The sequence below is a fragment of the Lactuca virosa genome, chromosome 8, assembly GCF_052849685.1.
Source record: "Lactuca virosa cultivar CGN04683 chromosome 8, Lactuca_virosa_CGN04683_v6, whole genome shotgun sequence".
NCBI classification, from domain to species: domain Eukaryota; kingdom Viridiplantae; phylum Streptophyta; class Magnoliopsida; order Asterales; family Asteraceae; genus Lactuca; species Lactuca virosa.
This window is the reverse complement of record NC_136433.1, coordinates 25,757,748-25,778,875: the sequence shown is the minus strand read 5'-3', so window position 1 is coordinate 25,778,875 and position 21,128 is coordinate 25,757,748. Positions and strand designations below refer to the sequence as shown.

General features: G+C 34.9%; 1 long non-coding RNA gene and 1 pseudogene across 2 annotated transcripts; both read left to right on the top strand.

Moving 5' to 3' along the window:
- The first annotated feature begins 1,798 nt into the window (after positions 1 to 1,798).
- On the top strand, positions 1,799 to 3,792 carry LOC145133289 (uncharacterized). Of its 2 annotated transcripts, XR_013718523.1 has the most exons (6): positions 1,799 to 2,096; positions 2,487 to 2,626; positions 2,979 to 3,049; positions 3,136 to 3,278; positions 3,389 to 3,444; positions 3,519 to 3,792. It is a non-coding gene; the product is annotated as an uncharacterized LOC145133289 (long non-coding RNA). The 2 variants fall into 2 exon arrangements; XR_013718522.1 differs by having other exon boundaries at positions 3,389 to 3,792.
- Positions 3,793 to 12,027: 8,235 nt separating this feature from the next.
- LOC145130185 (ras-related protein RIC1-like) lies at positions 12,028 to 20,181 on the top strand (annotated as a pseudogene).
- Positions 20,182 to 21,128: the final 947 nt, after the last annotated feature.

The window sequence follows — 21,128 nt, the reverse complement described above, 5'->3', positions numbered from 1 at the left end:
AATTTTGATTGCTATATATCCGTAATTAGTATTAAAAGAAATATAAATTAAATAATCATCAATAACTTTAAACTTATATGTCCTTTTTATTAAAATGCAATTTAAAATTAGTTAAATTTGTTTAAATGTCATTTTATATATTATAGTCAACAATTTAATAAGTCAATTTTATTTATATATCATCATACAATACTAACATTTTTAATTAACTAATACCTAAACATCGTTTTAAATATTGATAAAACATTTTTAATATTTATTAGGAATCATGATTTAGAACTATTATTTATTTGGTATTTGATTATTATTCAATTTCTCAACTGAAGTTTATATATAATGACATTTAAAATTGTTGATTTTAGATAAGGATGACAAACCATCAAATAAAACATCTAATATTGTGTATAAAGAAGTTTTTAGAAATTTATAAACCTTTGTACAATTTTATTATTTATATAGATTTTAGTTTCTGTGTTACTTAAATTTATATTGCATTCTACATAATTATGATTTTCTAACATATCCACATATACAAAATGCCAATAGGATATTCAAACCAATCATTTTGTAATTTCAACCAATAATTATTTAATTATGATATCACTGACAAAACATATATATATATATATATAAATTAGTAAAGTTTTTATTATCAATTCTCAACAATTAAGTTATAATTTAATTAAAATTATTTTTAAAATTTTCATCCGTAATGTCCAAGGGTTATAACATAGTTATTTTAATGTAACTCTTTTACTTCCACGTGAAATTTTATTCTAATTTTTAATATAAAAGTTAAATTACAATATACCCTTTAGCTTTTTAAATAATTTAAATAAGCTTATCTTTAATTTCTGAAATTACTTTTCTCGGCTTCAAAATCCGTCACCCATTTTAACTGCGACCATAAAATCAACGATTACGGCATAAATTACATTTATATTCGTCACCCACTTTTGATTTGGGGGTAATTACTAATCTAGCAAAATTAAGGAAGTGATTAACAATTTTTAGCCAAAAATTAGTAAATGTCCAAATATAGCCCACGAAACCGTAGGTTTCTATATTCGTCTACTGTTTCGCCAATTGTATAATTTTTTTTTCATTTCTAAGAAACAAAACCGTAGGTTTTTTAAAACCTACGGTTTAGCTACGGTTTCCCAAACCGTAGCCTACGGTTTTGAGGAAAAAAATTCGTTTTTTTTTTTTTAAGTCTACTGTTTGGGGTTTAATCTACTGTTTTGTCAAAAAAGCTACGGTTTTGGAGTTTAATCTACTGTTTTGTCAAAAAAAAAATGCATACGGTTCATACGAAACCGTAGGTGTACAAGTCGACACTGCACAATCTGTGCATTGGGCACTTGTACACCATAGGTTTCGTATGAAACCTACGGTTTTATATTTTGTTTTCGATTTTTTTCAAAAAAAACTTAACCCCATATACAAAATACATTCTTAATCACAAACACGGTAAAATTTTAATGAAAAGTAGACAAACCTAATTGTTCTTCGGGTGCTCTATTGAGAGAAAAAGGTAGCAAAACCAACAAAAAAAAGGAAAAATGACATAATCTGAAAATTTTTACATTATATACTTTGGGCTAATGGACCACGAAAAAGTAAACGGGCCCGTGAAACAATAGCCCATTAGGGGAAAAGAGTAGTCTTAGGGGAAAAGAAGTCTAACTGCGGAAAAAAAGTAGCCAACCTTATTCTTTTGTGCGCTATTTTTGGCTAAATGGTTTTTTTTTTTTGTTATTTTTTGATAAGTAATTAAGAATTTTGGGTGGATTTGTACTCCACCGATTCATCTTCAACATCCAGCACGTTTCCACTTCCTTCTTCTCATTCACCGATTCTTGGGATTTTGTTGATATCTGCATTATACATCTCCTTGACATCCTCGACTACAACCCACACCTCCTACTAGCACCCACCATCTCCCATCTATATTGATAGCGATTAACCCCACACCTATCTCCCATTTGTCCCAAGTCCCATCCCTACGATGCTCCTTCCCACATACCCATATAAATGAAGCCATCATCCCCATTTATAGAACCGCAACCATTCGGTTGTGTTCCTGCTACAATCTGGTACGTTTCTCCTACAACTCCATCTTCTAACTTTGTTAAAATTTTAACTTATTAGTTATTGTACTGTTTTGTGAATCTCGAATTAAATGAACAAGAGGGGACACCACTTTTCTTCCCTCAACACCTCCTGACGAATTCGAAAAAAATTGTCAATTAAATTAATTTTAGGTTTCAAAAATTTCGAAGTTCAATAATATTTATTGATTATTTAATCCGAAAAAGGAAATACAATCATATATTCGGTTTTCTTATGAAGCAGCGTTGTATATGTGGTAACTGAATTAGGGTTAAAATAGATGGGGAGTGCAGTGACAAGGATAATCCTACTACGAAAACAAATCCCTTGATTGTTTATGTTTGATCTCTCTTGAAAAGTTTGTTTTTTTATAGGGTGTTTGGCTTCGAGTTTATCAAGAAACTCGCTTCTCTTGGATGGACCATTTTAAGGTGTGTAGCAAAGGTGTACAGAGCAAAAAAAAAAAAAAACATGAAGAGATTCAGAGAACACTGCAAAAACCGGGAAGAACATGGTAGTAATTCTCATTATTTTTTAAGTTTTTGTTATTGTTTATTTTTTTTTTTATCGTCAAGTGCATAAGGTATTTTTTTTATATATATAAAAAAGGTTATTTGAAAATGTTTATTATGAATAAAAATGGGTTTTAGATGTGTGATTGATTATGTAATCAATGCTTATTTTACTGCACATTTATCATTTAATTATAAAGCTTATTATTTTAAAGGATTTAACTACTAAGTTGCATTTTTTGTTTCTTGGATTTTTGCCAAGATAACTCTGTTAAATGGAGCTAAGAATGATCTTATTTTGAAATTCCATGAAAATTCCAAAAAATAGTTTGACCTTAAACTTTAATGTGGCAGAGCTACATTTGGAGATGTTCTAAATAATCTGCGCTTATTGGTGCTTCCTTGACGCCAAAAACATTATTGTGGTATATCATACTACCATTCTTCATTTTATTTATTTTAATCTATGGTTCTTCGTTGTTGTTGCTGATACTATTATGTTTAATGGTAGTATTAAGCTTGCAGATACTATTATGTTCATGGAAGCGATAATAAGCTTTGTCAAAACCTCCAGACTCCATATTTAGCTTCTGCTTCTTAATTTACATAGTTTATTAAAAGATGAGGTGAATTTCATTGTAGCATATGAAAAAGGTACCTTCTTATTGTACATATTAGCCACTGATTTCACTAAACCATATACCAATGTTTTCAAGTTTCTTGTGGTCTAAATGATTTACAGGTTCTTTTTTCTTTTAATGCAGCTTTTTTGGAGTCTTCTAACCAACCCACATGTGAATATTTCTAATTTGACATAGCAGTTAAGTTTTCTTGAATATTTCTAATTTGAACCTCAATATGTGATTCAACTTTTTTGTTGTTTTGTTCGTGCAGAATATACCCTATCCTAAGGTTTCTTTGGCACATATCAAGATTCAAGATCCTCCTCAACGCTTGCAAATGAGGTGCTTTTGATTGGGTATGGTATTTAGGATAAAGAATGGGTAATCATGTTAATTTAGTCATAGTAAGGTGTATTTAACATTTCCATCATAAGCTATGATGCTTGTTTTAATTTTCATATAGGGACTGAATTTGCTTTAGAAAATGTGGTTAACTTGTGGAACCATTTAACTTGATGCTTTTAAGTTGCATCACTTGAGTTTAACACCTATTGGGTTTTTAAAAAGTGCGAATATATAAAATCAAAAGATGTTATACGTTTAAAAGAATATAAAAATCTTATTTAATAAAATATATGAATTCCAATGCAAAATTGTTGTTATAAACTAAACAACTATTAAATCAATTATGAAGAAAAGTAGATCTCAAGCCAAAGTATTGAAGTACTAAGATTGCACGGAGCGGGCAACGGGAGCAAGCCTTAATCCGACGTGGACGTCCCATAACACCGGTATAACGCGCGAAAGACCGCCCCCTAGCCGTTATTTGGCGTAACGGTAACCAATGTTTTCGTGGTAACAGGAAGAAACGGATGAATTGTCATCGCTTTTTTTTTTTTTTTTTTTTTTTTTGCAACGGTCATAAAATGGACTGTTATTGAACGGTCAAAATGGTTAATTTTTTTTTTCAATTTTCACTATATATATATATATATATATATATATATATATATATATATATATATATATATATATATATATATATATTCACTTCAATTATCACTCACCTTTTCTCACTTTAAATTTTACATACCCTCATTTTATTTTTTTACACAAAAAAATCATATGGATCGAAACCCCAACACTCCTCCAAACACAAATACACTTCCGCCTCTCGGATTTGCACAATACGAATTGTACGCGAACATCCTTAACACTCAAGACAACTTTTTCAATCCCGCCTCACCCCCACCACAATTCCCTATAACCTTTCCACAAAACATTTTCAACCCATTCGCTACAATGCAACAAAATACCACACAACCACCACCCACCCAAGAAATGGTACCCGAGACGCAAGCAGGGGGAGCCGAAAAAAAAACAGCCCAGAAAGGGAGAGCACGAAGGAAAGGGAAAGCGGTTGCGGTGGAGCAATCGAAAGACGAACCTCCGACATGGTGGACTGCGGAGGAGGAATATGCGTTGGCGGTGGCTTGGTGCGGGACATCAAAAAATCCAACGCAAGGAAACGATATGAGAAAAGTTGTTTTTTGGGAAGCCGTGATCGGGAAATTTCGGACCATTTTGAAGAAGGATGAAAAGTATCACAATCACGACATGTTGAGTAGCAAATGGACTCAAATAAGCAAGAAGTGCACCAAGTGCAATTCCATCTACAACAAACTTTCATCGCACAAGCAAAGTGGTGCGATCGATTTTGACGTTTATAGAGCGGAGAGGGACCAATATCATGTCGAGACCGATCACGTTTTTTAGCACGAAAAGATTTGAGAGATTGTCAAGAAAGGACCAAAGTGGAATAAAACGGACACATTTACAGAACAACAATCGAAGAGGTCTAGCGGCTAGGGTTCGGTCGACGTTTCTGACGCATGCACGAACATCGACCTCAATGCGGACACGGATGAGATACCGGACGACTTGAACGACCTTGAAGAGATCTCCCCGCCTCGACGACCGATAGGCCGCGACAAAGCGAGACGTGTTCAACGACACACATGGGAAGGCGAAAGTAGACGTCGAGAGCAAGCCGAAATGAAACAAATATTTGACGATCACAACGAAATCGCGCGTAAAAGATATGAGTTGCAACGGGAGCATTTGGAGTTCCTTCGTCATGAAGCTGAAAAAGATCGCATTGCGAAGGATTTGACAATTCTCTAAACTAGAGAAGAGAATATGCCACCGAGACGGTTGGCAGTGCTCCGAAAAATGAAGGCGAAGATCGAGAGGAAATATTTTAGACGAAGATTAGTGTTTTTTTTCGTTGTAATGTTTTTTATTCGGTCAATGTTTTTTTTTTCGGTGTAATGTCGTTTTTATTTTTTTTCGTTGTAATGTCGTTTTTATTTAAGTATTTATTTTAGTTATGTTTTATTTAATTTATATGTTTTTTAAAAATTATTATGACAAAAATTAAAAAAATAAAACAAAATAGAAAATTTTAAATTAAAAACATCAAAAAATAAATAAAAAAATAAATAGAAAATGATAGATGTTATTACATGTTATTTGGTGTTTCATTTTCACATTGGGTGTTATAACACCAAAAGTATGAATAGGCTGATGATGTGGACATTTTGGATGTGATAACATGTAATAACATGTTGCCCACAGCCTCACACCCAATAGCATACTAAAAAGTTATGCGTTGGTAGAAAAAAACCCGATGTTTTATATTTGTATGAAACTTGAAGAGAAATAAAGAAGTGGAATATGGTTATGTAATTGATATGGAATTTGGAAGTTTTATATATTCGTACTTTTAAAAACATGAAAAGTAATCTATATTCTATATTATGCTTATATAAATTTTTTGTTTTTATTTATCAAGGCGTTATATGGTTTTATGTTGGTGCTGACAGATATGTAATCTATGGAGTGGAAGAGAACGTTAGGATCGTGGACTGATTATAATATTAAAAAAAAAAACAAAATATAAATAGAATTGATATGTTAGCTTAGAGAGTGGAAGGGACTCTTGGGAAATTATGGGATATTTACACTTCTAGGGAAATTATGGAATATTTACACTTCATGTCTAACATTTTAATCCATGCTATTATAGCAACATGTTATCGTATAGTTTAACATATATTTTAAACAATAAATTTAATTTGAACAATATATCCTCTAATCTAATAAATAAGTATATTTTTGCCACATGACATTCTCCAACCCCCTTAAATCGAATTGTCTCGCTCAAATCGTCTAAGTGAAATTCCATATATACTCTTCTACAGTATACTATGCCCGTCTATCATAGAAACCCGTATAATTAGCAATCATAAACAAATCAAAAGCTTAATCGCAAAAAAAAAAAAAACGGAAGCAATCTCCAAATTTGAATAGGATACACGATGCCTTCTATGGATTTCATATATTCTTCGAACGCATTGATAATTGATCACAAATTAATCTGCAACGAAGGTAATCATCTCCATCCACTTCGTCTCTCATATCAGGTCTCATCAACAATGTTAAGATTCATTGATGACTTCTCTTTGATTTTTGGGATAATATAACAGAAATCATTTATCAACTGCATCATTTATGTTTATATCTTCGTTTTTTTTGTTGATTCTAATATGCGCTATTCGGTTTACCACCATCTTTTTTCCAGGTTCCTTTGCCTCAATCTCTATTTTGGTCTTTCGTCCTTTTTTATGAAATAACAATTTTTTTTTGTGAAATTCATTCTAGGGTTTTGAGTATGTGTAGGTATGCTGATTTTTTTGGAGTAAAGAAAGTAGGATTTTTGTTTGATGTTGGTTCCTAGGTTTGGTTCTTCATTTTTCTGATTTCTCATAAGCCATTGTTTTTTATTTTCCATCTTTATCTACAAATGAGTATTTTGAACTTTTGTACATTGATTTCTTGAAGAGTAGGTCGGATTATTATACCCTTTTTTGTGAGTCTTTTGAGTCTTTGTACTTTGATTTCTCATATTCTATTTTTTTACTGATCTTCTTTGTTTAATTGTTCTTCTTTGTCTTTTCATCCTTTGTACCCCCATCGATTGATATTGCTATTAGAACCAGGGTAACCCTAACACTGAGCTACAATCGGTAAGGTTTTTTATTATTATTTTTTTTTAAACTTTCTTTGCATATCTTCTTTAAAATATTATACCCTTTTTTGTGAGATGTAAACTATGTTTTCTGTGGATGTATGTGTTTTCTATGTCTGTGTGCGTGTGTGCGTGTGCTGAATATGATTTGATTAATTCGTTTATGAGCAATTCATATTTAAGTTTTTATAATCATATATCATGTCCATTTATATTTTCTGGTTTAATTTCATAGTGAGTACTTGATTTTGTCTTGTATGTAATCAAAAATGAAAAATAAATAAATATGCGAAACAACCAAAGTTATAATTTCTCAAATATAGTCGGTTTTGATTGTGTAAAATGTAAAAGAATTAAAATTCCATATAAGTTATAGCATCTGGAGTTGGACAATAGTTTGTTTTGAAGTTGTCCTAATTTTATACTTTCGCTTATGCCTTATTGTTGGTTAAGAAAATTGTTAAATTTAAACTGAATCCAAATATACCATTTGATAATATTCACACTCCAGTTCCTTTCTATCAAGCTTCAGTTCTTGAAAAAACTCAATCAAAATACAACCTGATAAAAAATGCAATAAAATCCACAATGTTCCTTAGAACAATTTGATTAAATTGGTAAAAAGCTACTAATTGAGTTTGAGGCGGTATAAATTTGACCTCAGAGGTCATGATATATCTTTTTATGGGAATGGAGTAATAGTTACTATTAACACCATGAGAAATTGAGTGTGTTGTTTACTTTACCCCTTTGGAATTGTGCTTTTAGTAATTAATTCTATTCAAAACATAATGTCAATGGTTGCATCATTTGCTTTGGGCATGATGTAAGTCTGATTGTTTGATGCATGATGTATTTAATGGCCTTATTCTTACATTCTTTGATGCATGATAAGATTAATCATAAAAAGATTTGCTAACATTCATTCAAAATGACAAAATTACCCTTATAACTAATAATGTTTATTACAAAAATAAATATGGTGATGATAAGGAAAAAGTTGAAAGTATTATGCTATGATTCTAGAAACCACGACCCGCAGATGATAAACTACAGTAAGGATTTTAAAAGTAATGTTAATCCCATTGAGGTATGAATTATTGTCTACTACTCTATGACATAGTAATATATTAACAATGAGGTTTTTAAATTACTATAGAGGTTGTTTTGAGGTGGAATCCAGATTCACCAGACAACCCTGAAATCCAATACAACAGGCTCATTCCTCAACGGGGATGATGATGGAGCGTGTATTTTCTTTATACTTGTTTTGGTTTAGTGTGTATTGGTTTTGTGGCCTGAGTTTAGAATTTTTCTTGTAATTTTTTGGTTTTTGCCATCAAACCAGTGGACACAAGGAAAAAAATCCAATACCAAAGCTTATATCCACCATCTCCAACAAGAATAGTGTGTATGTATGTGCCTTGTGTGTCTCTTTCCTATTTAATATATTTTAATCAGCATGATACAGTTGAATCATATTTTGTTTTTTTTCTTTTGTTAATTTTAGTTATTATACCCAGGTTTAGTGATGATGGAACTTCATGTTGGTTTTATATCTCCTCCGATTGCCATATCTATAGAATCTTGGTTCTCTCTTACTCCAATTTCCTTTTTTATTTTACGTACTTGGAGTTGGCATTTTGTGTATGCATATTAGGCTTGGCTTGACATGATATTCGATCAATTAAATTTAGAATTTAATTCTATAGGTTCTTGTCCTAATATGGAAATGGATGTTGTTATCTTTATTTTGTACAATACCTAGTCTTAAGAGATTCTTTAGTTGATAAAGGAAAAGATAGCATCCTTATATTATAAAACTTAATTAAAATGAATTGTTAATTCAGGTGGCAATCATTATATGTGATGTAGTTACGTAGCCAAGCTATTTAAAATAAAATAATGGATTAATTCAATGTACGGATGATGTCTTTATTTTTTAAATAATAGTCAAATTGCATGTCTTAAAAGTTAAAACATAATTTGGTGATAATAGTATTGGTGATAACATCAATTCTTGATGAAGGCTTGATGTGCAAAAATGTAATCTTGTAATAAGATATGATCTTACGTCAATTGTTCCAAGTTTTATCAGTTTCAACATTGTGTTCTATTTGTTAAAATGGAACCACTAATCTTGGTCATTTTAGTGATTATGCCAAAAAAAAAAACAAATGAGGGAAAATGTTTAGAAGGTTAGAACTTCATGTGGAAAACATCTTTTTCCCCTGTTTTTCTTTATTAACTCTTTTAACTTTTTTTTTATTAATTCTTTTTTTGTTTATTTATTTCTATCAATATACAATACATCTTCAAACAATGTTAAAAAGTAAAGCAAAAGATAAATGTAAATGTTCATAACTATATAAGTTTTTTAGTCTCTCGTTCCTTAATATTGAATTATGTTTAGTTTAAGTTATCAATCAATTTTTTGTGTCAAATATTATATATAATTGTGTATTTATAAGAAAAGATCTTACTTAAACATTTTATTTTGTTTTTTTTAAAAGTTTTAGTTACAATTTCAGTTGTAATTCTTAATTAAGTGTGTGATCGATGAATTCATGTTGTGATTATTCTTAACGAATTCGTTTTGCTTACTTTTCGTTATTTATTTATGTTGTACATTTATTTTATATTTAACATATTAGATATTAAACCTACACTTTTAAAAAAAAAGGCATCAAGTGAAGAAAATTATAGTGAAACATTATTTTTTACATTAAACAATATATTATTTTTAAATATTTAGTTAGTCATTACGATTTTGATATTTTTTTATTTTTTATTATTATTAGTTTTTTGCAAATATTTAGTTAGTCATTATGAATATTATTTTTCCCTTTTTCAACTCGAGTTTAAACCTAGTTTAAACCATTATATAGTTTCCAAAATGCAAAAAGAATATCCCTACGGAAACTTAATGACCTTTATTTTAAATAATGGATTATGTTATAAGATAATGAAATAATCCGTTATTCATTATTTTCTTTTGGAAAATTATTTCTATCGATCTATTTATATAAAATATTTATTTTAATATTATTAATTTTTTATAAGAATGATAAACTTACAAAAACAAAATGATGTTTATATAAAAATGTTTTGAAGTTTATTAAAAAACAATAATTATTAGAAAAGGTATTCGTATATAAATCGAAAGGAGTTGTCTATCAAAATGAAAATATATTCGCATTTAAATCAAGTGCAAATGTATATAAAGAAGTTTTTAAAAATTTATAAACAATTTGTAGTTGTTAATTTGTAAGTTATTGTGTTGTGTTTATTTATTTGTATTACATTTATTTTATAATTATTTTTTCGTATATCAATGTCAGTTGCATAATTAATTGTGTTTTTACACTCTATTCAAATTTATATTCTCTTTTACAAAATCATAATTTTATTAAATGTCAACACATACAAAACATATATCGGATTACCAAATTAATATATATATATATATATATATATATATATATATATATATATATATATATATATATATATAATCAATATAAAAGTCCAAATAAAACTTATATCTTATTAATTTAATAATTTTTATAGATTTTTATCCGTGGTTTCCACGAGTTATAACCTAGTAAAAGTTAATATAGAGTGGCTAGTCAACACATAAAAAACTATCGGCTTTAATAATATATATATATATATATATATATATATATATATATATATATATATATATATATGTGGGTTTGCATAATTGTATACTAATGAAGCTAAGTGATTTCCTCGAACTATTTTGAAAATTTAAACAATAAATTGGCTTTATATATGGCATGACAAAGTGAACGTCACTTTGTCAAACAAACGTTCTCTTTCACACAAATTAAAATAAACAAAAACACGATTGTGTAAAGACAATATTATTTTTGTAAAAACATGTGATACAGTCCTGTGACAAAAAGATGATGGTCACCGCCTATTTCTATCATCATAAAGTTCAAACACTTATTTTGAGTTGTCAAGTCAAAGGTTAACTTAGTATAAAATTAGAAAAGTCAAAGGTTAACTTATTATAAAATTAGAATAAGGTTGTTATGTGGGAGTAAGATGGGAATTCTATTTCTTCTGTAAACGTCAATCACTCTCTGTAATCTCACGACGGAGTAGGACAAGTCGGAATGGCTCATCTCTACCATGAATAGCGAGTAGTAAGTCGATGATCTTTCTCGCTCTCTTTCAAATCTCCTTTTTAATTTTTTTTCTTCGTGAAATCATTCTTCGAATCAACTTCGATTTTTTTCAGCAATGTAAGTCGATGATCTCTCGCTCTTTTTCAAATCTGATTTTTATTTTTTTTCTTCGTGAAATCATTCTTCGAATCAACTTCAATTTTTCGTAGCAACGGTAAATCAATTTTTTGTTTGACTGATGTCTAATGGTAACATAATAGGTTTTACGATCCCTCATTAATTTATCGAACGACTTAATGTGTAAGAGGATTATTGTAATGTACTATGATTAGATCATTGGATTAATGGTGAATTATGAAGTTTTGGTGTGGCTTGAGAATGATGATAAATGATTATGTATCTGATTTTGATTAATGACAGAACGAGTCCTTCAATGCATACATCTTCTTATCTCTAACACTTATCTCATGAGTTTGCAACATGAGCATACATAAATAAGTTCCAATCTGCCACTAGACATAACACATGTTATGCCTTGCAACAATTATATGTTCAAGCTTTTGTTGATTGGAGATTCAAAAGTTGGCAAATCATGTCTTCTGCTCTGATTTGCTATAAGAAAATCATGCAATTTATAATTACTTCACTTCTTCTTTATTGTGTTTAATTTTCTAATATTGATCACTTTTCTATAGGATGACTCATATCTTGACAGTTATATCAGCACAATGGGTGTCAACTTTGTAAGAGTTTACGTGTCATAATGTCATCCATTAAAACATACAACATTGTGTTATGTATAATCAAGTTTTAATTTATGTCACAAAAAATTCGCACTGTGGAACAAGACAGAAGTCAATCAAGCTTCAAATTGTGAGAATCTTCTAGTATTATATAAATTGCATCTTCAACCAAAATCATATTATCTATTTGGTACATGCAGTGGGACATTGCTGGACAAGAAAGGTTCAGGACCATTACTAGCAACAATTGTAGTTATCTTGGGGCCCATGGCATTATGGTATGTTTATTTAAACAGAAAAGATATCATCATATCATGCATCTTTCACCACTTTTTAATGTTCCTTGTATTTGGATTGTTTGCAGATAGTGTATGATGTTACTGATCTAGAAAGTTTCACCTATGTGAAACAATGGTTAGTGAAATTGATCACTATGCAAGTGAAAATGTAAACAAACTTCTAGTTGGTAACAAATGTGATATTTTTTAAAGTAGAGTTGTTTCCTTTGATACTGCAAAGGTACATATTTATATTTTTTTTGTCCCCTTCTATATTTGTATGTGTGCATGATTTATTTATTCCTCTTTGATTATTGAGAATTTGCGGATGGAATTGGCATTCCATTTATGGAAACTAGTGTTAAAGATGCCACAAATGTGGAGCAAGCTTTCATGGCTATGTGTGTTGATATGAAGAAGAGGTATTCTCCCACATCTTATGGTTATTCTCACTACACTGGATTATAAGCTTAAAAGGGATTATTTTTACATTAAATGATCATATAAAAGCTGAATTTTTTTGTTGAACACGACTCTTTGTGTGGGAAAATACAATACTTTTATTGAGACACTTAAGAAGAACATATAATTTCAGATACTACTACACTTTGCTTTCTTTGAGGCTTTTCTTGGATGGTTTGGAGCAAATGAGCTCCACATCTATTTATAGGCCTCTTAGGAAGTTTCTAGATACTACAATACACTTACTACTTACTAGATAACTCTAGAACTATCTAACATACTCTATAAGCTTCCATATGTTTCTAGAATGTTCTACCATGTTTTGGAGAGGTCTAGGTTGCTCCTGTGTCTTCTAGAATGATCCATAACCTTCCAGGGTCTTCCATGTCGTTCTAGAGTATTCTAGACTCTTCTGGTATATTTTGGAGTCTTCCATAATGTTCTAGAATCTTCAAGAGCATTCTAGAACAAGCTAAAGCCTTCTAGATAATATTTGTTCTATTGGGCTAGTGATGATCTTTAACACTCCCCCTCAGCACTAGCCCCCATTCTTCGTACCATGTTAAGCTGACAGCGAAAACCTTCACATTTTCCAGTACTCGACCTTTTGGTGAATAAGTCTGCTATTTGGTCATCGGTCTTGATCTGTCGCATCTCAATTTATTCCGTCAAGACTTTCTTTCTGATAAAGTGATAATTCACTTCCACATGCTTTGTTCTAGCATGAAATACTGTATTTTCTGCCAGCTGAATTGCAGATTGGTTGTCGCAGTGAAGTGGTATCGTATAGTCAACTTTTTAATGTAAGTCCTCCATTAGGAGTATTAACCATGTACTTTCTTGAGCTGCTATGGCCACTACTTTGTACTCCGTTTCCGCGGTTGACAATGATACTGTTGGTTGTCTTTTACTGCCCCATGATATTGGTCCCGACCAAAGTTTTAACGCATACCCAGTGGTTGATCTTCGGGTATCATGGTCTCCTGCATAGTCAGCATCACAATATCCAACCAACTTACAGTCTTCTCCTCTTTTATACAAGAGACCATAGTCAATTGTACCTTTGACATATCTCAAGATCCGTCGGGCAACATCCAAATGAGGTTTCTTCGGACTTTGCATGTATCGACTCATAACTCCAACTGCAAAAGCAATGTTAGGCCGATATAAAGTTAGGTAGATAAGACTACCTACTAGTTGTCGATACATCGTTCCATCGTCCAACTCTTTCCCTTCATGAGCACATATCTTGGCATTTGGTTCTGTTGGTGTTGATACTGGTTTACACTCCAACATGCCAAACTTTTGAAGTATATCTCTTGTATACTTTTGTTGGCAGAGGAACAACCCTTCCTTTATACGATCAACTTCTTGCCCCAAGAAGTGTTTAAGCTCCCCCAGCTCTTTCATTTGGAATCGCACCGATATATTTTCTCTTGTTTGATGGATTTCTCTTTCGTCATCCCCAGTGATGATCAAGTCATCCACATAAACCAACACAATTTCCAACTTCCCTTATTTTTCTTTGACGAACAAGCTTGAGTCTGCATGTGCAACTGAATAACCACTTCGGGTAAGAAATTCAGCAATCTTACCATACCAGGCTCTTAGTGCCCGCTTCAATCCCTAAAGAGATTTTCTTATCTTGCACACATGATTGGTATTAACTGCATCCTCAAATCCCTTTGGTTGGTTCATGTAGATCTTCTGGTCTAATTCTCCATGCAAGAAAGCATTCTTCACATCCATCTGCCATAATTTCTAGTCTTTACTACCTGCAAGAGCTAGCAACACCCTTATAATAGTTATCTTCGCCACTAGACTAAATGTTTCATCATAGTCCATTCCAGATTGTTGTGAGAACCCTCGAGCCACCAAACGAGCCTTGTATCTTTTAATTGATCCATCTGGGTGTCGCTTTAATTTATAAACCCACTTGCAGGAAATGGGTTTTATATCTCTTGGTCTTGGTACCAGTTCCCACGTTTGATTATGCTTTAAGTCTGTAACTTCTTCTTCCATTGCCTTATGCCAAGCTTTATTCTTAAATGCTTCTTCATACGTCTTCGGCTCTTTAACACCGTCTTCTAGGATGGCAGAATTAGCATACTTGGGATTTGGCATTCGAATTCTCTCCGTCCTTCGAAGTTGTGTAGGCGGTGTCTCCCTTTCACCAAGCGTGTGCAGTTTGCTCCCCCATCTTTTGTTTTAGAACTTCTTCAATATTTTCTGAGTCTAGTAAGACTTTCTTCTCCGAGGACCACCATGAACATGCTTCATCGAACACTACATCTCTTGAAGTGTAGCATCTTCCACTTGTTGGATCACGACATCCCCACCCTTTTCTTTGATTGTCATATCCAACAAATATACACCTGGATGCTTTCTTGTCAAACTTGCTACGTAAATGACTAGGCACAAATACGTAGCAAACACAACCAAATACTCGGAAGTGGCTAACAGTAGGTTTCATGTTCCATAGTGCCTCAAATGGTGGGATGAAACCTAACCTTGGTTGGGGAAGTTTATTGATCACATGGGCAGCAGTTCGCATTGCTTCAGCCCAAAATCCTCCTGGGACATTCTTCGCATGTAGCATGCTTCGACAAATTTCTGCAAGATGTCGATTATTTCTCTCAGCTATACCATTTTGTTGTGGTGTGTTGGCACATGTGAACTGATGATGTATACCACATTTTTGTAGATAACGCTTGAATTCTTCTAAGGTGTATTCTCCTCCATTGTCTGAGCATAGACACTGAATCTTCATTCTCACTTCTCCTTCGACCATTTTCTTGAATTCTAGAAACTTTGAGAATGTTTTATATTTTTCTTTCATGAAGAAAACCCACACATATCTCGAATAATCATCAATGAATGTCACCATGTACCACATTCCGCTAACTGATGTCTGCTTGACTGGACCGAACACATCCGAGTGAATTAACTCTAGTGGCTTCTTGGCTCTAAAATTGGACTCCTTATATGGTAATTGATGAGCTTTACCATACTGATATCCAGCACAAACAACATTTGTTTTGACTTCAAGTTGAGGTAAGCCATTGAGCATGGATTTCTCCATTATTACCTTCAACTTGTGATAACCAACATGTTCGAGCCGTGCATGCCATAGATCTGCAGTCTCGTTCTTTCTAGTCTTGTCTACATAGGCAGACTCTGCGGAGAGCACATAGATGGACTCCACTCTTCTTCCTTCCATTGTTGGCTTTTCTAAGATCTTAAGATCTCGAAAGACCTTCACATCTTGTGGGCCAAACAAGACGTAGTTGCCTGACGATGTTAGTTGCGACACTGACAACAAGTTCTTCTTCATACCCGGCACATGATAAACATTATGTAGTGACACCATGTCATATTTATTACTAGGAGTGATCGTTGTTTTGCCAATCTGAGCAATTGGAAGTCGTGTATTGTTGGCTATAAGTACCATGCGACTCCCTTTTTACTCCTTCACGTCTTGTAGTTTGTTCTGATCGCCAGTCACGTGATTAGAGCATTCTGAATCAATGATCCAGTCATTCTCATAGTTGATACGCTCTCCCATCATTTCCATGAGTGCCAACTCGTTTTCTTCTATGGCACATAATGGCTCAGCATCCCATTCATCCTCTATTTCCTTTTTGGAAGTTACGACATTGCTTTCCACAGACTTTTTCTTTGACCAGCAATCCTTGGACATGTGGCCCCACTTTCGACAACTGTTGCAGTTGCCTTCGAACCTCCTCCCCTGAGAACTCTTATTGTCGGTCTTTTGAGATCTCCATGGTTGTGAGGTTCCTTGCTGACTCTTCCCTTTTGTAAACATTTTTGTATCCTTCTTTAGAAGGTGGCTTAAAATTCCTTCGACTTTTACTTGTGTAGAGTGCTTCTTCTTCACTCTTCAGCGTGATGCCTACCATTCTTCTTGGCTGGCCAGCAAATTCTCAAACTCTACAAGTGATGGTTGAACGGGCCATCCTTGTACAACAGTAACGAAGCTTCTATATTCCGGCCTCAGTCCATGGATGATGATCCTCTTCATTCGAGCTTCTGTAATGACGGATTGCGGATCTAGTTCAGTAATCTCCTGATATATCGACTTGACCTTGTGGAAATATTGAGCAATCGTCATATCACGTTGTGAGATTGATAATAGCTCGTTCTCCAAACGTTGTAGTCTTGTATCATTCTTCTTTGAGAAAAGCGTCACAAACGTGTCCCAAGCTTCTTTCGGTGTGTTCTCATCTCGAATATGCTCTAACATCTCTTCTTCGATTTTGGTCTTCAAGGCAAACATTGTTTTGCCTGCTTTGATTTTCCATTTGCGTAGAGTGCCATTAACATCTTCATCTAGCGGCGTAGTTTCACTTCCGCCAATTACCTCCCATAGATCTTGTCCTTGTAAGTAGGACTTCATACATGTTTCCCACGTTTTGTAGTTGTTGTTGTTGAGTTTCTTGATTCCTCCGACAACTGGGAGATCACCCATCATGTTGGTAGTACCTCGGTAATACCAAACAAGCTAGTTTTGGACACCAAACTTGCAGAGTCACAAACTACTCACGATACGAAGAGAATCAATCGTTCTCACTATCAAGAAACCTTGCTCAGATACCAGATTGTTGAACACGACTCTTTGTCAGAGGTAAATGTGTCAAAATTGCCATCAACACTCTAAAGGGATAACCGGATAAGCAACAAAGCCCTTTAATCAGTTGAATTGTTTATTTTATTAAACTATTGGTTGATTGTTTTAGGTACAACATACCACATAAACACATACTGTCAGGCATATCTGGGTGCCCGACCTACCCTGCTAAGCATACCTGGGTGCTCAACCTACCCATGTTAGGCATAACGGGGTGCCCAACCTACCCCTATCAGATATACCGGGGTGTCCGACCTGCCCCTGTCAGGCATATATAGGTGCCCGACCTACCATCCGGTTTATCTCAACCGGTTACGGGGACTATTTCACCCCTACCACTACCACATAATAACATATCATAAACATACTGCTAGGCATATATGGGTACTGTCTACCCCTTTGGTCTCTTTCAACTGGTAATCGGGAACTATTTCACCCCTCCTACCACTATCACATAATATCATAGCATCCTAGCACATGAAACATAACAGATAGTGGCATATCGGACAATTATCACAAAGACAATCAGCCTTACTATAAACACCTACCAGTGGGCCGACATTGGTGCCTTATACCCACTTCTACTGGAAGGTAACTCACCTCGCAAAGCTGAGTGTCAGATCTCATGATAAAGAATCCCCAACGGCTGCTCCAACGACTCCCCGGCTATCATTATCATAATAACACTTAATCAAAATCCATAACCCTTCTCATGGTAAAATGACCATTTTACCCCTTAGTCTAATTTGGACCATAACCTAGGCCCAATTCCATCTAATCTTTCCAAGCCCACTAATGGCCCAATTTTCTAAATTGGGCCCAAATACTCAAATGTGCCTTTCCCAAAACCCAAATATGTCCTTGACCCATAAACTAACTCCTTATGGCCCATTAGCTGATAAGTCCATAGATTTGGCCCAATCCGAGGCTCAAAAGACGTGAAGCCCAAATCCTGAGAGTACGCTGAGTGTACTCCTCTGTACGCTACGCGTACAGCTTGCATGGCTTGTATGTTGTGCGTACTGGCGTGTACGCCCAACGTACTACCCTGTTAAGCCATATTCTTCAAAACTGCTTAATCCCTTAAGACATTAAGTCCAAATTATAGATCTGAGTCCATTAACTTGTCTTAACTCATAAAGTCGGTTACTTGGTGGCTTGCAACCCTCCAAATGAACCCAAACTTGGATTATAGCATCTAACTTCCATGGAAATGACCAAAACTCATGCATGATCACAAAAGGACCTTAAAGATCGAAACTTTACTGCTTATGGGACTCATATATCACTAAGGGTGGCAACCCTAGGCCTAGAAACGAATTTGAATCATAAAGATCCATTCTTGGGACCAAAAAGGGTCCAAAACATCACTACTCTAGATCTAAGCATACTTGAAGAAAGTTGTGAACTTTATACCTCCAAAGAGTCCCAAATGATGACGCTATCCCATATCTATGTGCTCAAGATACTCAAGTTCCTCTTCACTAGCTTGTCCTTTCTTCTTTCAAGCTTCTAAACTCCAAAACAAGCTTCATAAGGCTAAACACACACAAGAATGAGAAAAGGGAGGCTATCTAGGGTTTCTGAGGTTGAGGGGCTGGTAAGGAGGCTAGGGTTTGATTCATAATGTTGTATGTATATGGCTTAAACCCTAAAAATTAGGGTTTGGAGTCAGCTTGCGTACGCACCTCCGCCCTTCGCATCCAATGTGAATCTACGCCCCGCGTACGCCGGACTTATGCCCATCGTACGTCTTTGGGTAGCCCATTCTTATCGGCCCACTAGCTAAGCCCACTCAATAATCCATTAATCATTCCTTAGTCCAAACAAATAAATTACAAATATTTTAAAATAATTATTACCTCATGTGACTGGTGTTACGATTCTATCCCACTTGAATCAAACTTCGTCCTCAAAGTCCGCTGCGCCTGGAAATAACTCTAGGTAGTGCTCCCTTATCTCCTCCTCGGGCTCCCAAGTCCACTCCGAGCCCTTGCGGTGCTGCCACACCTTCACCAGCTCTACCCTCTTGTTCCTCAGATCCTTCGTCTTTGGTCGAGGATGGCGACTGGTCGCTCAATGTATTTCAGGCTATCATCAACCTCTATATCCTATAAAGGAACAACTGCGGATTCATCCACTAAGCACTTCTGTAGCTGAGAAACATGAAAAGTACTGTGAATCTGACTGAGCTTTGCTGGAAGATCCAAACGATAAGAAACTCGGCCCACCTGAGCCAAAACCCTGAACGGACCGATGTACCTGGGGCCCAGCTTGCCCCGCTTCCTGAACCGGATGACACCTTTCCAAGGTGACACCTTCAGGAGAACCATGTCGCCCACCTGAAACTCCAAGTCTGATCGGTGCTTGTTGGCATAGGTTTTCTTCTGACTTTGAGCAGTCTTGAGCCTGCTCCGGACCTGCTGGATCCTCTTAGTAGTCTTGAGTACTACCTCAATACTCCCCATGACTCTCTGACCGACCTCCCCCTACAGATTGGGGTCCTACACTTCCTCCCATAGAGCATCTCGAAGGGAAGTCGATCTATGCTAGCGTGGTAGCTGTTGTTATACGAAAAATTCTGCTAACGGAAGATACGTATCCCAACTGCCTCCAAAATCCAATATGTACGCACGCAGCATGTCCTCGAGAGTCTGAATCGTCCTCTCACTCTGCCCGTCAGTCTAAGGGGGGAAAGCGGTGCTGAAGAGAAGACGAGTACTCATCTCGTCGTGAAACCGCTTCCAAAATCTGGAAGTGAAACGAACATCTCGGTCTGACACAACCGAAACAGGCACTCCGTGACGTGCCACCACCTTGCGAACGTAGATCTCAGCTAGCTTTTCAGCCGATATACTCTCTTGGATAGGGATGAAATGAGCACTCTTGGTCAACCGATCCACGATGACCCATATCAAATCTACTCCACGTGCGGTCCTGGGAAGCTTCGTGATGAAATCTATAGTGATATCTTTCCATTTCCACACGGGAATGTCTAACGAATGCATCTTTCCGTGTGGTCGCTGGTGATCGGCCTTGACTTTCCTGCAAGTCAAGCACCGCTCTAGGTACCATTCTATGTCCCGCTTCATGCAGGGCCACCAGTAGTCAGGACGAAGATCTCTATACATCTTCGTCGCCCCGGGATGGATAGAAAACCTGGATTTGTACGCCTCTTCCATCAAAACCTGGCGCACACCTCCATGATATGGAACCCACACTCTACGATGGAGTGTCAATAGCCCGCGGATATCATAGTCGAAGGAGGAAATCTGACCCACGATACGTTCACTCTTCCGGTGTTCCTCCTTCATAGTCTCCTGCTGGGCCTCCCGGATCTGCTCCGAAAGCGGAGTCACTACTGTCATCCTCAGGCAGATGTCTCTGATCGGGGCTGCGAATGCCTTGCGGCTAAGTGCATCGGCCACAAAATTGGCCTTCCCCGGGTGGTAGAGGATCTCATAGTCGTAATCATTCACCACGTCCAACCATCGCCGCTG